Source organism: Bos mutus, chromosome 10 (assembly GCF_027580195.1).
Source record: "Bos mutus isolate GX-2022 chromosome 10, NWIPB_WYAK_1.1, whole genome shotgun sequence".
NCBI lineage: Eukaryota > Metazoa > Chordata > Mammalia > Artiodactyla > Bovidae > Bos > Bos mutus.
In genome coordinates this window covers 25,993,908-26,009,320 of record NC_091626.1, presented here as the reverse complement: position 1 = coordinate 26,009,320, position 15,413 = coordinate 25,993,908, and the positions used below count along the sequence as shown (strand labels likewise).

The 15,413-nt window shown below is 48.0% G+C and overlaps 1 long non-coding RNA gene across 2 annotated transcripts; it reads left to right on the top strand.

Annotated features, from left to right (window-relative positions):
• The first annotated feature begins 301 nt into the window (after positions 1-301).
• LOC138989494 (uncharacterized) lies at positions 302-13,270 on the top strand. 2 transcript variants are annotated; one of them, XR_011465794.1, is made up of 3 exons: positions 302-389; positions 10,721-10,919; positions 13,223-13,270. It is a non-coding gene; the product is annotated as an uncharacterized lncRNA (long non-coding RNA). The 2 variants fall into 2 exon arrangements; XR_011465793.1 differs by lacking the exon at positions 302-389 and adding an exon at positions 10,346-10,631.
• Positions 13,271-15,413: the final 2,143 nt, after the last annotated feature.

The window sequence follows — 15,413 nt, the reverse complement described above, 5'->3', positions numbered from 1 at the left end:
TGAGATTTTACCCACTGAACACGGACTCCTTATCCTCTCCCTGCCAGCCCCTGGCCACCACCCCCTGGGCTTTCTGTCTCTATGAATCTGACTGCTCTAGGTACCTCATGTAAGTGGAATCATACAGGATTCGTCCTTTCACTCAGGATGATGTCTTCAGGGTTCATCCATGCTGTAGCACGTGTTACAGTTTCCTGTCTTTTTAAATCTGCATGATCTCTGTTGGATGGATCTGTCACGTTTTGTTTATCTGTGCATCTACCAGCAGACCCTTGGCTTGTTTCCACCTTTTGGCTGTGATGAGTAATGTTGCTGTTATTACCCCCTTTTGACAGAAGCAAAAATGGAGGCAGAAGGGGTGAAGAAAGTTGCCAGAAGTTCCACAGCTGGTAAGTAGCAAAGCTGGGACCACAGCCAGGCCGTCAGCTTCAGGGACGGTGCTGTTGACCACGATGAGCCCAGCTCGATGCATGCGGCCAGCCACCGGGAGACACACCTGCTTCCGTTGTCATCTGATCAGCTCAGACCCATCACTCTTTGCTGGGAACTGACTCAGACTGAAAATTTGGAGAGATGGAAGGGTGTTGGGAGTTGGAAAATGATTGTTTTTCTGGTTTCCGCATTAGACATTGAGTCTTATTTTATCCCTGTAAAGCCTAGGTCAAATCAAGAGGTAGAGAGAATTCTTCAGTAATGACTCCTGTACAGGAAGTTCCCAACATCTCTGGGCTCCCACTGTCAGTAACCACACCATTCCCACTCAGTTGCCTGATAGGGGATGAGGACTGGGGCTCATATACTTCCAGGTACAAAGAGAACACCTACTCTGCATTCCTGTAAGGTCTTCCATTTGAAAAAATTCCCAAAACAGGCCCATTAATAAATTCTTCCTTGCAGGTTGATTCCATGGCATGAGCATATTATAAAAGATGCGTGTGTTCTCTGTAGGGAGGGGAAAGAAAGAAGTCATCCCATTGGTTCACCCCATGCTTAACAAAAATGTCTAACAAAGTTTACAGAATTTAGAAGTGAAACATTTGTGGTTTGGGTCCTTACATAGAAGTCCACCACACTTCTGGATGAGCCAGCTCTTTGTCTGGATGGCCCCTGTGTATCAGAGCTTCGTAGGAAGCCCCTGACTTCTTCAGGTCTGCAGGTTTCCAGATACCCGGTTTCTAAAACAGAGAGCAGCCCGTGGTTTTACCACTTCCCTCGGTGTCTGTACATTTTATTCTGAGTGAAGACAGGAAAAGGCCCTGTGAAATCTCACCACCACCAAAAGCAGGAAACGTATGAGCTGAGTCCACAGTCCCTTCATCTTCGTGCCCACGGCTGAGAAGACTGGCCTGGTGGGCTGGCTTCCTGCCTTTTCTGCTGGATTCTGGAAGATGTAAATGACACGATGAGAGAAGACAGGCTCCTACCCTCCCTCCCTCCACTCAGTGTCCACATGGCAGTTTGCAGAGAGAAAGCAAACAGTTGTTCTTTCTGTCTGCAAATCGTCTGGTTGCAAGGCAAGAAAGTAAAAACTGCAGTTTGCTGTGTCATCTCTGCAACTCTTATAAAAAGCCCAGCATCTGGAAAATCTGGTAGCCTAGTTGCAGCATCATGAGTTAATGCAGGCCTCCATACCACCTACATCCTGTGAAATACGAGGCCCCCCTAACCACACAGGACACCTTGTGCGGCCGGGCTCTTGTCTCCTGACTCAAAAAATCTTCCCCTTCAGCCCAGGACATGTAGGGCTTGCAGTTAACTTGTTGTGGGAACAAACAGAATAAGTATGTGGTTTTCATCCCCAGTGCCTGACAGATCCTCAGAACCCTTGGAATTTGCTGTCTTATATGCTAATGAGATGATTCATGGTGGTGGGGTGGAGGGGGCGCGGGGTGGGGCGCGGATGATGGTTTCAGAGTACGGTCTGGTCACCAGAAAAGTCAACCATGTGATTAGAGGGTTAGACATTTCAGCCCCACCCCTCACTCCCAATCCGAGGGAAAGGAAATGAGCTGGAAATTGTGTTCAATCACCAGTGGCCAATGAGTTCATCAATCATGCTTGTGTAACACCACCTTCATTAAAAACCCTAAATGATGGCGTTTGGAGAGATTCCGGGTTGGTGAGCACATCAATGGGCTGGGGAGGGGTTGGGGGGTGCCCAGGGCGGGCGTAGATGCTCTTCACAGCTCCCCATCTTGCCTGTATGTCTCTTTCATTACATTTGGCGATTCCTGGGTTGTATCCTTTTTAAGAAACTGGTAAACATATGTCAAGTGTTTTCCTGTGTTCTGTGAATTTTTCTTGTGGATTATCGAAGCTGAGGGGAGAGGTGTGAGACCCTCTGAACTTAGAGCTGGGGGATCGAAAGTACAGGTGGCCCCTGGGACATGTGATTGGCTTCTGATGTGGGAGCCGTCTTGTGGACCTGAGCCCTTCCCTTGTGGGTTAACTCCGGGTAGTTACTGTCAGAATGAAACTGAGCTGTTGGACACCCAGTTGGTGCCGGAGGTTTGCTTGTTGGTGTGGAAAAAAACCCTCACTGTTTCCTATTAAACTGTAATCTGTTTCTACTACCTCCTGTTTCCCCTCTTGCAGTTGCATGTTTCCTGGAGGCCTGGGTGATCAGCCTAGACTATTACCTGCACCCACTGACAGCCAACCACACTGACACTTGAGGCGTGATGCCTCTTTGCCTGGTATTTAGCAAAGCATATTTAGCATAATCCCTGATCTCTACCCACTGGGTGCTGGTAGTGCTAACCCACCCACAAGTCTCTGACTTTCCGAACAAATGTGATCTTTCCCTCCTGCTGAAGCTGGATCTTAAGAATGGGTCATCGAGTCACAAGGACAGACCTAGGGTCTGGTCCTGGCTCTGTTCCTAACTCCCTCTGTGACTTTGGGCCAGGCAACCTCGCCTCTGAGATGGCCTTAATTGTAAAGTGAGGGTCTGGCCAGATCAACCCAAGTTGTGTTCAGCAGTTAAAAATGTGACACTGCTGGGCATGTTTCCCTTGGAACATGGAAATTCAGCTCGTTAAAGATAGTAAGTTAGGCTTTGCCCTGTTTCTTGTTCCATTAAGGCCTGAATTCCCATCTGTCTGAATGACTTGACCCCCGATGTTCCATTTCACATCCTGAGGTCTGCAGGGGCCTGACAGGGGGTCTGTGTTGGGGTCAGATGCCACTGACAGCCTGAGGAGAAGCCACCCTGTGACTTTGGAGTTAACTGCAGTAAAGAGTCTCGTGGGCTGAGTGAGGGCACTTTTCTCTGCCCGGAATGGTGCCTTTGCAGGATGTGCATGCACGTGTGTGTGTGTGTGTGTGTGCAGGGGGTGGTGGGTGGTGGTGGGGGATAATATGGGAGCCCAGAGGCACCACAAGTGAACACCCAGGCAGGGGTCTGAAGCCTGGCCTCACTGCCCGCTTGGTCCCTGTAGGGTCAGCAGCCTCATGGTCCAGCCTGCTCTGGGCTGACCACATTCTGGAGGCAGTGGTCACCAGCTGCTCACCTTTCTGGGGTTCTGTCCTTCAAAGAGAGGCTTCTATCCTTTTCAAAGATAGAAAACCTGAGCTCAGCAGGCAAGAATAACATTGCAAGGAAATTCCATTCTCTAAATCATATAGCACAACACAGAAAGTAGAAGGACTTAAAGTCAATTGTAACGGTGTCTTGTGCTACCTGTAATGAGGGCAATGAGGATGGAAACACTTGTTAGGAACTTAGAAAAAAAAAGCTTGGTGCTTAGAACTAGTCTCAGCCATTTGTATGAAGTATTTCATTTAATTCAGACGGTGGTTGTAATTTTTACTCCCATTTTACAGATTGGGAAACTGAGGTTTTAGACTTGGAACATCTTTCCCAAACATGCTTTCAGTCAGTTCAGTTCAGTCACTCAGTCGTGTCCAACTCTTTGCGACCCCATGGACTGCATGTAGCACTCCAGGCCTCCCTGTCCATCCCCAACTCCCAGAGCTTACTCAAACTCATGTCCATCAAGTCAGTGATGCCATCCAACCATCTCATCCTCTGTCGTTCCCTTCTCCTCCCACCTTCAATCTTTCCCAGCATCAGGGTCTTTTCAAATGAGTCAGTTCTTCACATCAGGTGGCCAAAGTATTGGAGTTTCAGCTTCAGCATCAGTCCTTCCAATGAAACATGCTTTAATGATGCTTTAATGATGAATAAGCTTTAATGATTTTATCCTCCCAGGCCTACAAACCCTCCCCCATAAACTCCCCCACCTTCCTTTGGCAGCAGGCTCACTGCGGGAGCATGAAGGTAGCCTTGTTCCCCTGCATTGGGCCCCTTCATCCCCATCCTTAGTTACTCCTTACCTAGAATCTAGGCTAGACCAGGCCCAGATGCACAGATGAATCAGACACATCCCAGCCCTCGAGGAACTCTCAAGGCTGGTGGAGGGCCTGTCTGGGTTTAGGAACACCTGCCATAGAGCTGAGAATTAAGAAGACCACAGGGACGGTGGCCAGGAGAAGGTGATGCTGGAGACCAAGGGCAGGGAAGGGGACTGGAACATTCTCCGTGATGAGGAGCACCTGGGACAGCAGCTCAGGGTGGTGAGAAGCCTGCTGTCCTAGGGGAGGCATTCACCTAGCTGCCAGGGTTCAAGGTTCACCTCCGCCGCTCACTGCCTTCAGGGTGGGGCTGCTTACTGGCTCCCTGAATTCAGATCCCCCCCTCACCAGTTGCACAGTGGGGAGTCTCTGGCTTAGGGCTGTGGTTGTGAGATGAAGTGAGAGGACAGAGCAGTGCCTGCCCAGAGTAAGCATTATGCACACATTCCTGGTGTTGTGACTCTTATTCCCTGGTGTGCCCAAAGAGGCCAACACCAGGCAGCAGATTTTCTGAATGAATGAGTCACTGAGGCTGGAAAACAGGATCAATATGCAGGTGTATACGTCACAGGCTTGTGAGCTGCAAGAGTGTGGGACGGAGCACAGCCCCAATAATAAAAATATAGGTATAATTTATGGAATTTCTCCTATAAGCCAAGGACTTTGCATTTATTATTTCTCCTCTCTCCCTCTCTCTCATACACATACTCCCCTCAAAGATTCTAAGCTGTAATTAGGGAAGGGGTGGCCCAGGGAAGTGGTTAAGAATTTGCCTGCCCATGCAGGGGACACGGGTTCGATCCCTGGTCGGAGAACTAGGATCCTGCACACCTTGGAGCAACTAAGCCTGTACACCACAACTACTGAGCCTAGAGCCCTCGCGCCTGAACAAGGGAGTTCAGGGTTCTCTCCGCAACTAAAGAAAGCCCGTGTGCCACAATAAAGACCCAGAGCAGCCAAAGAAAAAGGAAGCATAATTATTCGCTACATAAAGATGAGGCAACTGAAGCCAAAAGATACCTCTTCTTTCCGTCAGGATGTTGTTCTCTTTGCCTAGAATGTTGGGTATTGATGGTGATGCTATAACTGTTATTTGGAAAGATAATGTTCTCTGCTGCTGCTGCTGCTACGCTGCTTCAGTCGTATCTGATTCTGTGCAACCCAATAGATGGCAGCCCACCAGGCTCCCCCGTCCCTGGGATTCTCCAGGCAAGAACACTGGAGTGGGTTGCCGTTTCCTTCTCCAATCATGTTGTCTATGGGGGTTTAATAAAATAAACCAAACCAAAGGGGAAGTAACTTTCTTTTGAAGATGCTCATGAGATGGTCAGGTGGGGGTGCTCCAGAGGGCCCAGGAAACTTGCCTGTGGAGGCTGATTTGGCTGCCTGGGCCCCCAAGTACTTGTTCAGGTGGTGAGGGGTGGGGAGGAAGAAGCCCTGTCAAGGGCTAAGGTGTGAGGCAGGAAAGAGAGTCCGGTTTTTTGTCTAGAGTGAGTCCAGCCTGAATTCAAGGCTGGCTCCATCACTTACCAACTGTGCCATCCTGAACAAGTTACCTGACGTTTCAGAGGTAACCTAAATGGAGACAATGATACAAATCCCTAGAATTTTGATAAAGATTGAAGATAATGTATAAAAAGGCTAATCAACACAGGCAAAGGCTAACTTTCCATTATCATTAATGCAAAATTTTAAATTATGAAAATTTTAAATTCTTGGGCAAATATTTTAAGCTTAGTAATAGACAGTATTGGCAAGGGTGTGATCAAGCAGGCACCTTCATGTAGTTTTGGTAGGAGTATAATTAGTACAAAAGCTGCAAAAGACAGCTAGGCATTAAAAAACAGTTTTTTAATGCATATACCTTTTGATATAGCAATTCCACTGCTCTGAATTAAGCTTATGAATATATCAATTTTAATTAGGATACTGGATTGATTGCTATAGTACCCAAAATAACAGTGGCTTAAATACAGTAGAGACATATTTCTTTCTGGAACATAACAGCTCAGCTTATCTAAGGCTGGGATGATGTGTGTAGGAGAACAGGAAGTTGTGATTCTGTGGTGTTGAGAGGTTTAGGTTCCATATTTTTTGCTCTACCATCTTAGAATGCTGCCCTCAACTGCATGGCAGAAGGCAGCGCCCCACTACATGGGAAAGGAATGGGGGACATACCCCTTCTCTTTAAGCCACAACCCTAGAGTCCCATTCATCACTTCTGTTATATCCCACCAGCTAGAACTTAATCATATGTTCATAATTAAATGCAGGGGTGTTGGAAAATGTAGTCTTTATTCTGGCCAGCCATGTGCTACTAAAATCCAGGGGCTATATGACTAAAGAAAGCAGAGGAGTTTGGTTAACAGGGACCACCGAACAATCTCCGATACAACACTCATTTACATAGGCCTAGATGTAGGCATAAGAGTATTCATTGCAGCATTTTTACAATTGGAAAAACCCTAGAAACAATCCAAATGACATCTACAAGTCCAAGATTGATTAGAGAATGATACATTCATTCAGTGCAATATTATACAGCTATTAAAAATGAAAGTGGCAGATATTTATCTACTAATGAGGAAAGATATCCAAGATCTAGGAAGTGAAAAAAGGGAGTTGCAAAACTACTAAATAAAATGTGAAGATACATATATGTGAATGAGGTGCTCACAATTAATGGAAGTATATATTTCAGAGCAAAATGAAAAGGGCAGTTGGGCAAATTTCATGTTCCATTTCTCATCCTTCTGACTAAAGTTCTTACCATGTGTATACAGAGTGGTTTACCAGTTGGGGTACAAATACTTAGATTTTTTTCATTTCCAGTATTTCATGCAGGTACCCACCTGCTGGAAGCCCAACACCTTCTTCTTCTTGAAGCCTCAAGTTGCCCTGTGGACTTAAGGGGATTCAGTCCAAAGGGCCAGCCTCCTTCCCAGTGTCAGGCAGAGACTGGGATGTGGGTGCTGCTTCTGGGACTAACATGGCGTCGTCGTGACACAAGCAGGTCCTGTGCTGCTCAGTGGGACCTGCCCCAGGCCCTGCTGGGGTGATATCCAGCCTGCCCAGGTCTGGACATGGGGATCCCCAAGGTCCCGGCCTTTGTACGTTACAGTTGTGTGCTTTGCTGTTGTTTCCTAAGCATGAGTGTTACACCAACTTTCACAAGTCTGTGGGATTTTCTAGCCCAAGACACACACGAGAGAAATGGTCTCTGGCCTCCCGTAGAAAGATACTGAATTAGTGTATATCAGCTCTTTTTTTCTGATGAACTTCTCCTTGGGTCTGTGACTCCTTTTGTCAACAGGAAACCTGGGTAATGACCACCCTAGTCCATTAGAAAGTTCTAATACTATAGTGAAGTGAAACGAAGTGAAAGTCGCTCAGTCATGTCCAACTCTTTGTGACCCCCATGGACTATACAGTCCATGGAATTCTCCAGGCCAGTTCTGGAGTGGATAGCCTTTCCCCTCTCCACGGCATCTTCCCAACCCAGGGGTCGAACCCAGGTCTCCCGCATTGCAGACGGATTCTTAACCAGCTGAGCCACAAGGGAAGCTGATCCCTTCGCCAGTGGATCTTCCCGACCCAGGAATCGAACCGGAATCTCCTGCATTGCAGGCGGATTCTTTATCAACTGAGCTATCAGGGAAGTCCAATACTATGAAGCATTATCAAGTCACATGTTTTTGTCTCTCATAATACTTAGAGCCCCAACTTTTCACCTGCATGATAATGTTCAAAAATTAAAAGCATGACTTTTGTACAAATACAGGATAAACCCATGTCCACAACTTCATTCAATTCACTCATTAAGAAGGGAAACAGCAAAACTGTGAGGCTGGTTCTCAGAGCTCTGGAGTCATTGATGTTTACATAATTGTACTAAAGAAGGAATATTGGCTACATAGGTTGGATACAAATCTCATTAACATCCTCCAGGCAGTTAGTCTTCACCTTTGAGGTTATCTTTTCTTCTAGACAGGAATCATTTGCTACACAACTCTACAAGACAACTTTTAGCTTCAGGTTCTGAATGCTTAATTAATAGGAAATAGAGTAGTCAATGGCACCCCACTCCAGTACTCTTGCCTGGAAAATCCCATGGACGGAGGAGCCTGGTAGGCTGCAGTCCATGAGGTCACTAAGGGTCGGACACGACTGAGCAACTTCACTTTCACTTATCACTTTCCTGCATTGGAGAAGGAAATGGCAACCCACTCCAGTGTTCTTGCTTGGAGAATCCCAGGGACGGGGGAGCCTCATGGGCTGCTGTCTATGGGGTCGCACAGAGTCTGAAGCGACTTAGCAGCAGCAGAGTAGTCAAACAAACAGGACATCCTCCTAGAATGTTAGATAATCCTTGGGTGAGCCGGTTAAACAGGATTTCAGGGTGACATTGAAAGGACACACAGATAACCCCTTAGCCTTGTTTTCAGGTTCTGGGTGGTTTTCTTAATGCTTGTCAGATAACCCTTACAGCCACAGTACCTGGTCACGGGCACAGCCTCGCTGCCCTGGGGCAATGACTAAACACACCCGCCATTGTCAGGCAAGCCCTGGAGAAGGCGCCAAAAGTGGAGGTGGGGTACCAGTGGAGAAGGGTCAGACTTTCCAGTTCTGTCCACAAGGTCCAGCGCTTTGACCACAAGGCCGTGTGTGCATGCTGAGTCACTTCTGCCATGTCCGACTCTTTGGGAACTTACAGACTGTAGCCTGCTAGGCTCCTCTGTCCATGGATTCTCCAGGCAAGAATACTGGGGTGGGTTGCCATTTCCTCCTCCAGGGGATCTTCCCGACCCAGGGATTGAACCCACTTCCCTTGCAGTTCCTGCATTGCAGGCAGTTTCTTCACTGCCAAGCCACCAGGGAAGCCCCGACCACAAGGCCCTTCCCGGTTAATCAGACAGTCCTCCTGCCGGTCTGCTCTCTAGGCTCCCCAAGTTCTCCCAGCTCAGGGCCCAGAAGAGCGGGTCCCTTCTCTGAACCCCTACGTGGCTCTGGATGTTCCTCGTGGCCCTTTCTGCCAGTGACTTCTCTATAATTAGGAGGCACAAATGTGCTGTCATTTAAGAGTATTGGCTTCTTTTGTTATTTCCTGCGGCCTCTATAGCATCCACAAAGTGCCCAGCATGTAGCAAATGATTAGCAGACATGATTAATACACACCTCCGTGCATCATCAGAGGCCCCAGGTGCCTTCTGCAGACATGTTCTTCCCTCCCTCTCTGCCTTTCCTCCTCTCCTGACTGCTCTTCCTTGTCGCAGCTCTTCTCCACCCAGCCTTTGAGACTCCATCCTATGCTGCATCCTCCAGCGAAGTTTCTTCTCCATACTCACAAGGCATCTTCCTTTCCCCGATTTTTCTCTGTACCTGGGCCTCCCCGTCCCTCTGCACTGTCACAGGTCACTCACACTTCATGCTGCCAGCCCAAGGGTCCTGGGCTCCCAGAAACGCGGGCCAGGTCTTAATCCCCTCTGTGCTCATCGCCGTGCTTCGCACCTAGTGATGCTAAGCGAATGCTCCTGGGCTCAAAGAATAGTCGTGTGAGTTCAGCGGTGGCTGCTCCTGACTTTGGCAGCAAATTCTTCCTGGTTTATTGTTGGCAGTGCTCCAGGGTCCACCCATTACCTGCAGGAGTTGGGCCTCAGAGGGTTTGGGGGGCACCTGATGTCTGTCCTCTCTTGCACTCATGGGGGGCCTGTGGTCAATGGTCAACCTCAGCTGGAGCAGGTCCCTTCCTGCTCAGTCAGCAGCTTGTCTCTTTCTCAGTTGCGGGAGGGGATTGCGTAAGGCAGTTGCTGTGGGGCCAGCCTGCAGCCAGCACAGGACACGGAGCCTGGACCTGATGCAGAGGAAAGCGTCCCTCAGTGTACTTTTAGAAAGCACATTGACGCCCTTGAGCTGCTCAACAAAGGCCCGCCTGCCCTTCCCCTGCAGCTGGCTTCTCCAGGGGAAACAGCAGGGCTTTGCGGCAGAGGAGCCCTAGATACAAGTTACTCAGCATGTGGTCCATGGACCGGCAGCATCAGCATAGCCCAGAGCTGCTGAGAGATGCAGAATCTAGGGCAACACCAGACCTCCTGAATCAGAAGCTGCAGTGAGGGAGATCCCTGAGTCGTGCAAAGGCCAAGAAAGTGTGAGAAGCAGGCTCTAGCCAGTCCTCGGGCTCATCAGTAAGTGATGAGCCCCACTGGCCCAGGCCCAGGCGCTGAACTTGTAACACCTGCCATGGAAGGTCCTGACAATTCGATCGGGAGTGCTCTAAGGTTCTAACACTGGGGCTTGGACGGTATTTTGATTGCTTTATGGCAGGAGACTGGAAATGCTCAAATGCTGTTCTCTTCTTTATTCGCAGGGAAGAGGAATCAATACCCCACTTTATTAATAGTTGGGCTGTAACCCAGTATCCTCTTTGCAGAGCTGCAAAGGTTAGGAGCCTGCAGCCACCATCCCTTATTCCACTCCAGAGTCCCCATCTCAGGATGCACAGGAAGACAAAGCTGAGGGCAGAGCTGAACGCCAAGGACTGTAATAAACATGAGGATCTGGATTCGGTGAGCCACAGCCCTCCCTTGGAGCACGGGTGGGGGTGGGATGGGCGCAGCAGGAGCAACAGTGCACCCACACCTCCAAGCAGTCCCTTGGTGCCTGCTGGCAGAGCACTGAGTCCTCAGTGAATGTCTTGTCCTTGTCTGTTCAACTGTCCACAGAAACTTTCTTTTGAGATACTTTCATTTTCCTGAACTACTTTACTGAGGTGTAATTGACATACCATGAAATTCACCATTTTAACTGTACAATTCAGTGACTGTCAGTATCTTTACAGGCTTGTGCACCGTCCCACAATCTAATATCAGAACATCCCCATGACCCCAGAGAGGAACCTGATGCCCATTGCAGTCACTCCCCTTCCCCACCCCTGGCCCCTGGCACCACTAATCTCCTTTCTCTCTCCCCTTCCCTCTCATCTCCTTCCCTAAATGTCCACAACAGTCTGGGTTCTGTCACTTTTCTCCCCAGATTTCCCAATTTCCCCACAGGGCTCAGCACTGGACGCTTTCTCCTATCAGGGGAAGGAATGATTTAGAAATGCCTGGAATTTAGATTTCGAAGATAATTTAGAAGTTCTTGGCACGTAGCAGACGTGTCATACATATTTTAGAAGGAAAACAAAATATCTGCCTTTTAAGTGTTTTCTGTGATTTTTGTGACCATTTTTGTGCATTAAATGTTTCAAGTGCGTTTTGTAAGAAGGGGGAGCAGTGAGCTCAAAGGAATGAGCCCTTGAGTGGGGATGTTTCAGACCCGGTGGCCTCCACTAACCACCATCAAGCATGGGAGAGCTGATGAGCTTGTTGCTCACCAGGACATGGATCCTCCTCAAACCCGTCAACAAGTCATCAGAGCTAGAAGCATGCCGCCCAGCTTCCAAGCCCTGACTCTGGGCCAGGGGGTGGCCGTAGAAGGAGCCCCTGCCTTGCCTGGCCTCCTGCTGTCACCAGCCTCTCTCTGGCTCCACAGTTTCCCTGTTTCTGCAGCCTTCCGGGCCCTCTGCTGTGGACGTTTATTGCTCTGATTGTCAGGCATCTGCTTCAGCCCTTTATTCAGAAGTTAGACACCTCCTCCTCCCTTTGGGGAGCACTCACTTCCCTGTGACATGTATTAAGTGATTGCCTTTCTGCTTCAAACTTACCCTTTCCTATGATGCCTTGGGACTTCGTACCTTCCCTGCTCCCCTATGCAGAGAGGAGGCATTAAAGGGAATCTAAGAAGGGTAAGAACCTGCCTAGGGTTTTCTGTCTCCTTGCCTCCCCTCCACCAGCTTTATTGAGATATAATTGATATTCAACATCGTGTAAGTTTAATGTGTATGACGTGTTGATTTAATACACTCATATCTTGCAAAAGAATTACTACCATAGTATTGGCAAGCACCAGTATCATCCTTATTATTTTTTAAAACTTTACAGAGGTATAATTTACGTGCCATAAAAGCCACATATGTAACGTGTACCTTTCAATAATTGCTAGTATTATTGACAATTGTGCAACCACGCCACAACCTTATCTTACTGCATTTCCATCTGCCCGTAGAGAAACCAGAGCCGGTGAGCAGTCGCTCCCCATCTGAGACAACCACCAGTCTCCTTTCTGTCTCTGGATTTATCTTTTCTGGACATTCATAAAAATAGAAGCACACAATCTGTGTCCTCGTGCATCTGGCTTCTTTCACTTACTGTAATATTTTTGATGTTGTTTCATGTATCAGCAGGCATCAGGACTTTTGTTCCTTTTTTACTGTTGAATAGTATGTACTCCAGGTGGAAATACCACGTTTGTTTATCTATCAGCAGCAACACAGTCCCTATGGCAGCAGCTGAATCCATTAGCAGTTTTTCCAACCCTAGTTGAACCAGCTGTATTGTATCCCCCTCAGTGATACCAGGGCTTCCCAGGTGGCTCAGTGGTAAAGAATTCGCCTGCAACGCAGGGGACATGATTTCGATCCCTGGGTTGGGAAGATCCCCTGGAGAAGGAAATGGCAGCTCACTCCAGTATTCTTGCCTGGGAAATCCCATGGACAGAGGAGCCTGGCGTGCTGTAGTGCGTGGGGTCACAAAGAGTAGTAGGGGTCACAAAGATACCAACGACCAAGTGACTCACCAACAACAGAGATACCAACCAGCTGGCGCCCCCTCCTCAGAAGTCTGCTTCCCAGAGCCCAGGATCCCTTCTTTCAATTTCTAAGCTTAAATAATTTCAATATCTTCCTTTTCTTCCCCAGTCCTAGAGTTTAGTGGCTGTTTCAGGCAGTTGCTAACTTCGCAACCCATTAGAATTCTTTTTATCTTCTCAGGTCCTCAGTTAACAAATTTATAAGAGTTGGATTCTAAAGAAAACTGAGGGCCAAAGAATTGATGCTTTTGAACTATGGTGTTGAACAAGACTCTTGAGAGTCCCTTGAACAGCAAGGAGATCCAACCAGTCCATCCTAAAGGAAATCAACCCTGAATATTCATTGGAAGGACTGACGCTAAAGCTGAAGCTCCAATACTTTGGCCACCTGATGTAGACAGCCCATTCATTAGAAAAGACCCTGATGCTGGGAAAGATTGAAGGTGGGAGGAGAAGGGGACGACAGAGGATGAGATGGTTGGATGGCATCACCAATGCAATGGACATGAGTTTGAAGAAGCTCTGGGAGTTGGTGATGGACAGGGAGGCCTGGCATGCTGCAGTCCATGGGGTTGCAAAGAGTCGGACATGACTAAACAACTGAACTGACTGAAGCGTAGAAACTCTTTCTCGAAATTCCTCACCATTCATAGAACTGCAGCTGTTGTGATCTCAACTTGTGGTCCGAGTGGGAACAAACAGCTCTGCTGCCTCCTGCCTCCTCGGAGCCTGTCTGTCCAGAGGCGAGCGTGGCCGTCAGGTGGACGAGTCAGAGTCCTTCCATGTGGTTTTTTTTAATTGAAGCTTCGCCAAAGGAGTGAATGCTGTCTTCTCTATTGGTGATGTGGCTGATGGTCGGCCTGGGAGCTGTCTGAGCCTGGACAAAGCGGGCCTGAAAGGACCCAGCTGGCAACAGGGGCGAAGGGGTGCAGATCTGAGAACCTGCAGAAATGCCTCCTCTGAATCCTGGGACCCCAGTTCCAAAGGGTGATCCATGCAGCGGCCAAGCCTGACTGTGTGAGCCAGCCTCAGTGTCTTTCTACGGAACTCCACCCCATTCCCTCATGCCCCTAACCCAACCAAGCTGGAAGGAAGTTACCAGGCACAGTCTATGCCTCCTTGAAGGCAGAGCATTCCTATAAATTATTTTGAAATTCTTCTGCATGGAAGATTTGTCTCTCCTCACCCATTTATTTATGTTTCTAATCATTTCTTTTACTTTTTTTGGTGTTACTTTGCAGTCTGTTTTTTTGAATTTATTAAAATATAGTTGATTTATAATGTTGTGTTAGTTTCTGGTATACAGCAAAGTGATGCAGTTACACACATATATATATATTCCTTTTCTTATTCCTTTGCATTATGTTTTCTCACAGGATATTGAATATAGTTCCCTGTGCTATGCAATAGGCCCTTGTTGTTTATCCACCATTCTCTATATAATAGCTTGCATCTGCTAATACTAAACTCCCAATTAATCCCTCCACTACCCCTTCCCCTGGCAACCACAAAGCTGTTCTCTAATCATTTCTTTATATCAATATGGACTCTGGAAATTTATTTCATACCTTGGGTTATAATCTAGCCCTGTATTTTTTGTTGTCAAGTTGTACCAACTTCGCTCATTGGGAGTTCTTTCGCTTCCCCGCTCTGTCCCTTTTATAGAACCCCCCATCTCCACCCTACCCCCATTATTGTGAGTTGGGTAGTTTTTGCTTTATTTTGCTTTTTCAGTACTTCCTTTCTTTCTGGCACTACAAGGCGCTTCAGGCTGATCTTGGAAATTTCCTGCTGCAGTCCTGGGATCTGCCCTTTTTCTCCTAGGGGCCCTTGTTCCTTTTATTAGAGACTAGTTCTAGCCACCAAGATCAAGGGGCCAAGTGTGCTCAGGTAGTTAGCATTTATCCCTACATTATAGAGAAAGAAACTGCAGCTGGGCGAGACAAAATAATTAGCTCAGAGTCACATGGCTACTTTACTCCAGCCTCTCACTGGAGAGCATCTGTCTGCCTCCCCTTCCTAATTATTAGTCTCAGACTAAGCACCGTGTGTCCAGGGGGATTGCAGGAGAAGAGAGGTTGTACCCATGCTGTCGCTGCTTCTTGTACACAGTAAAGCACTGTGCTCACACGAGTGTGGTTACTGTTATTACTGCCTCATATTGTTCTTACGAAAGAAAGTCTCTGTGTGTGTCTGCTCCAGAGCCCCAGGCACATGCCATGGGCTGTTAGGATTTTTTTCCAGCCTCCTCTGTGTTCATCCCCAGCTGGACCCAAGGTGCTCAGAGAGTCTCTGGCAGGCGCCAGCAGCCCTGGGGTCACAGTGGGTCAGCACCGCCACCTGCCATCTGGCCTTCCTCTTCCACCTGGGCC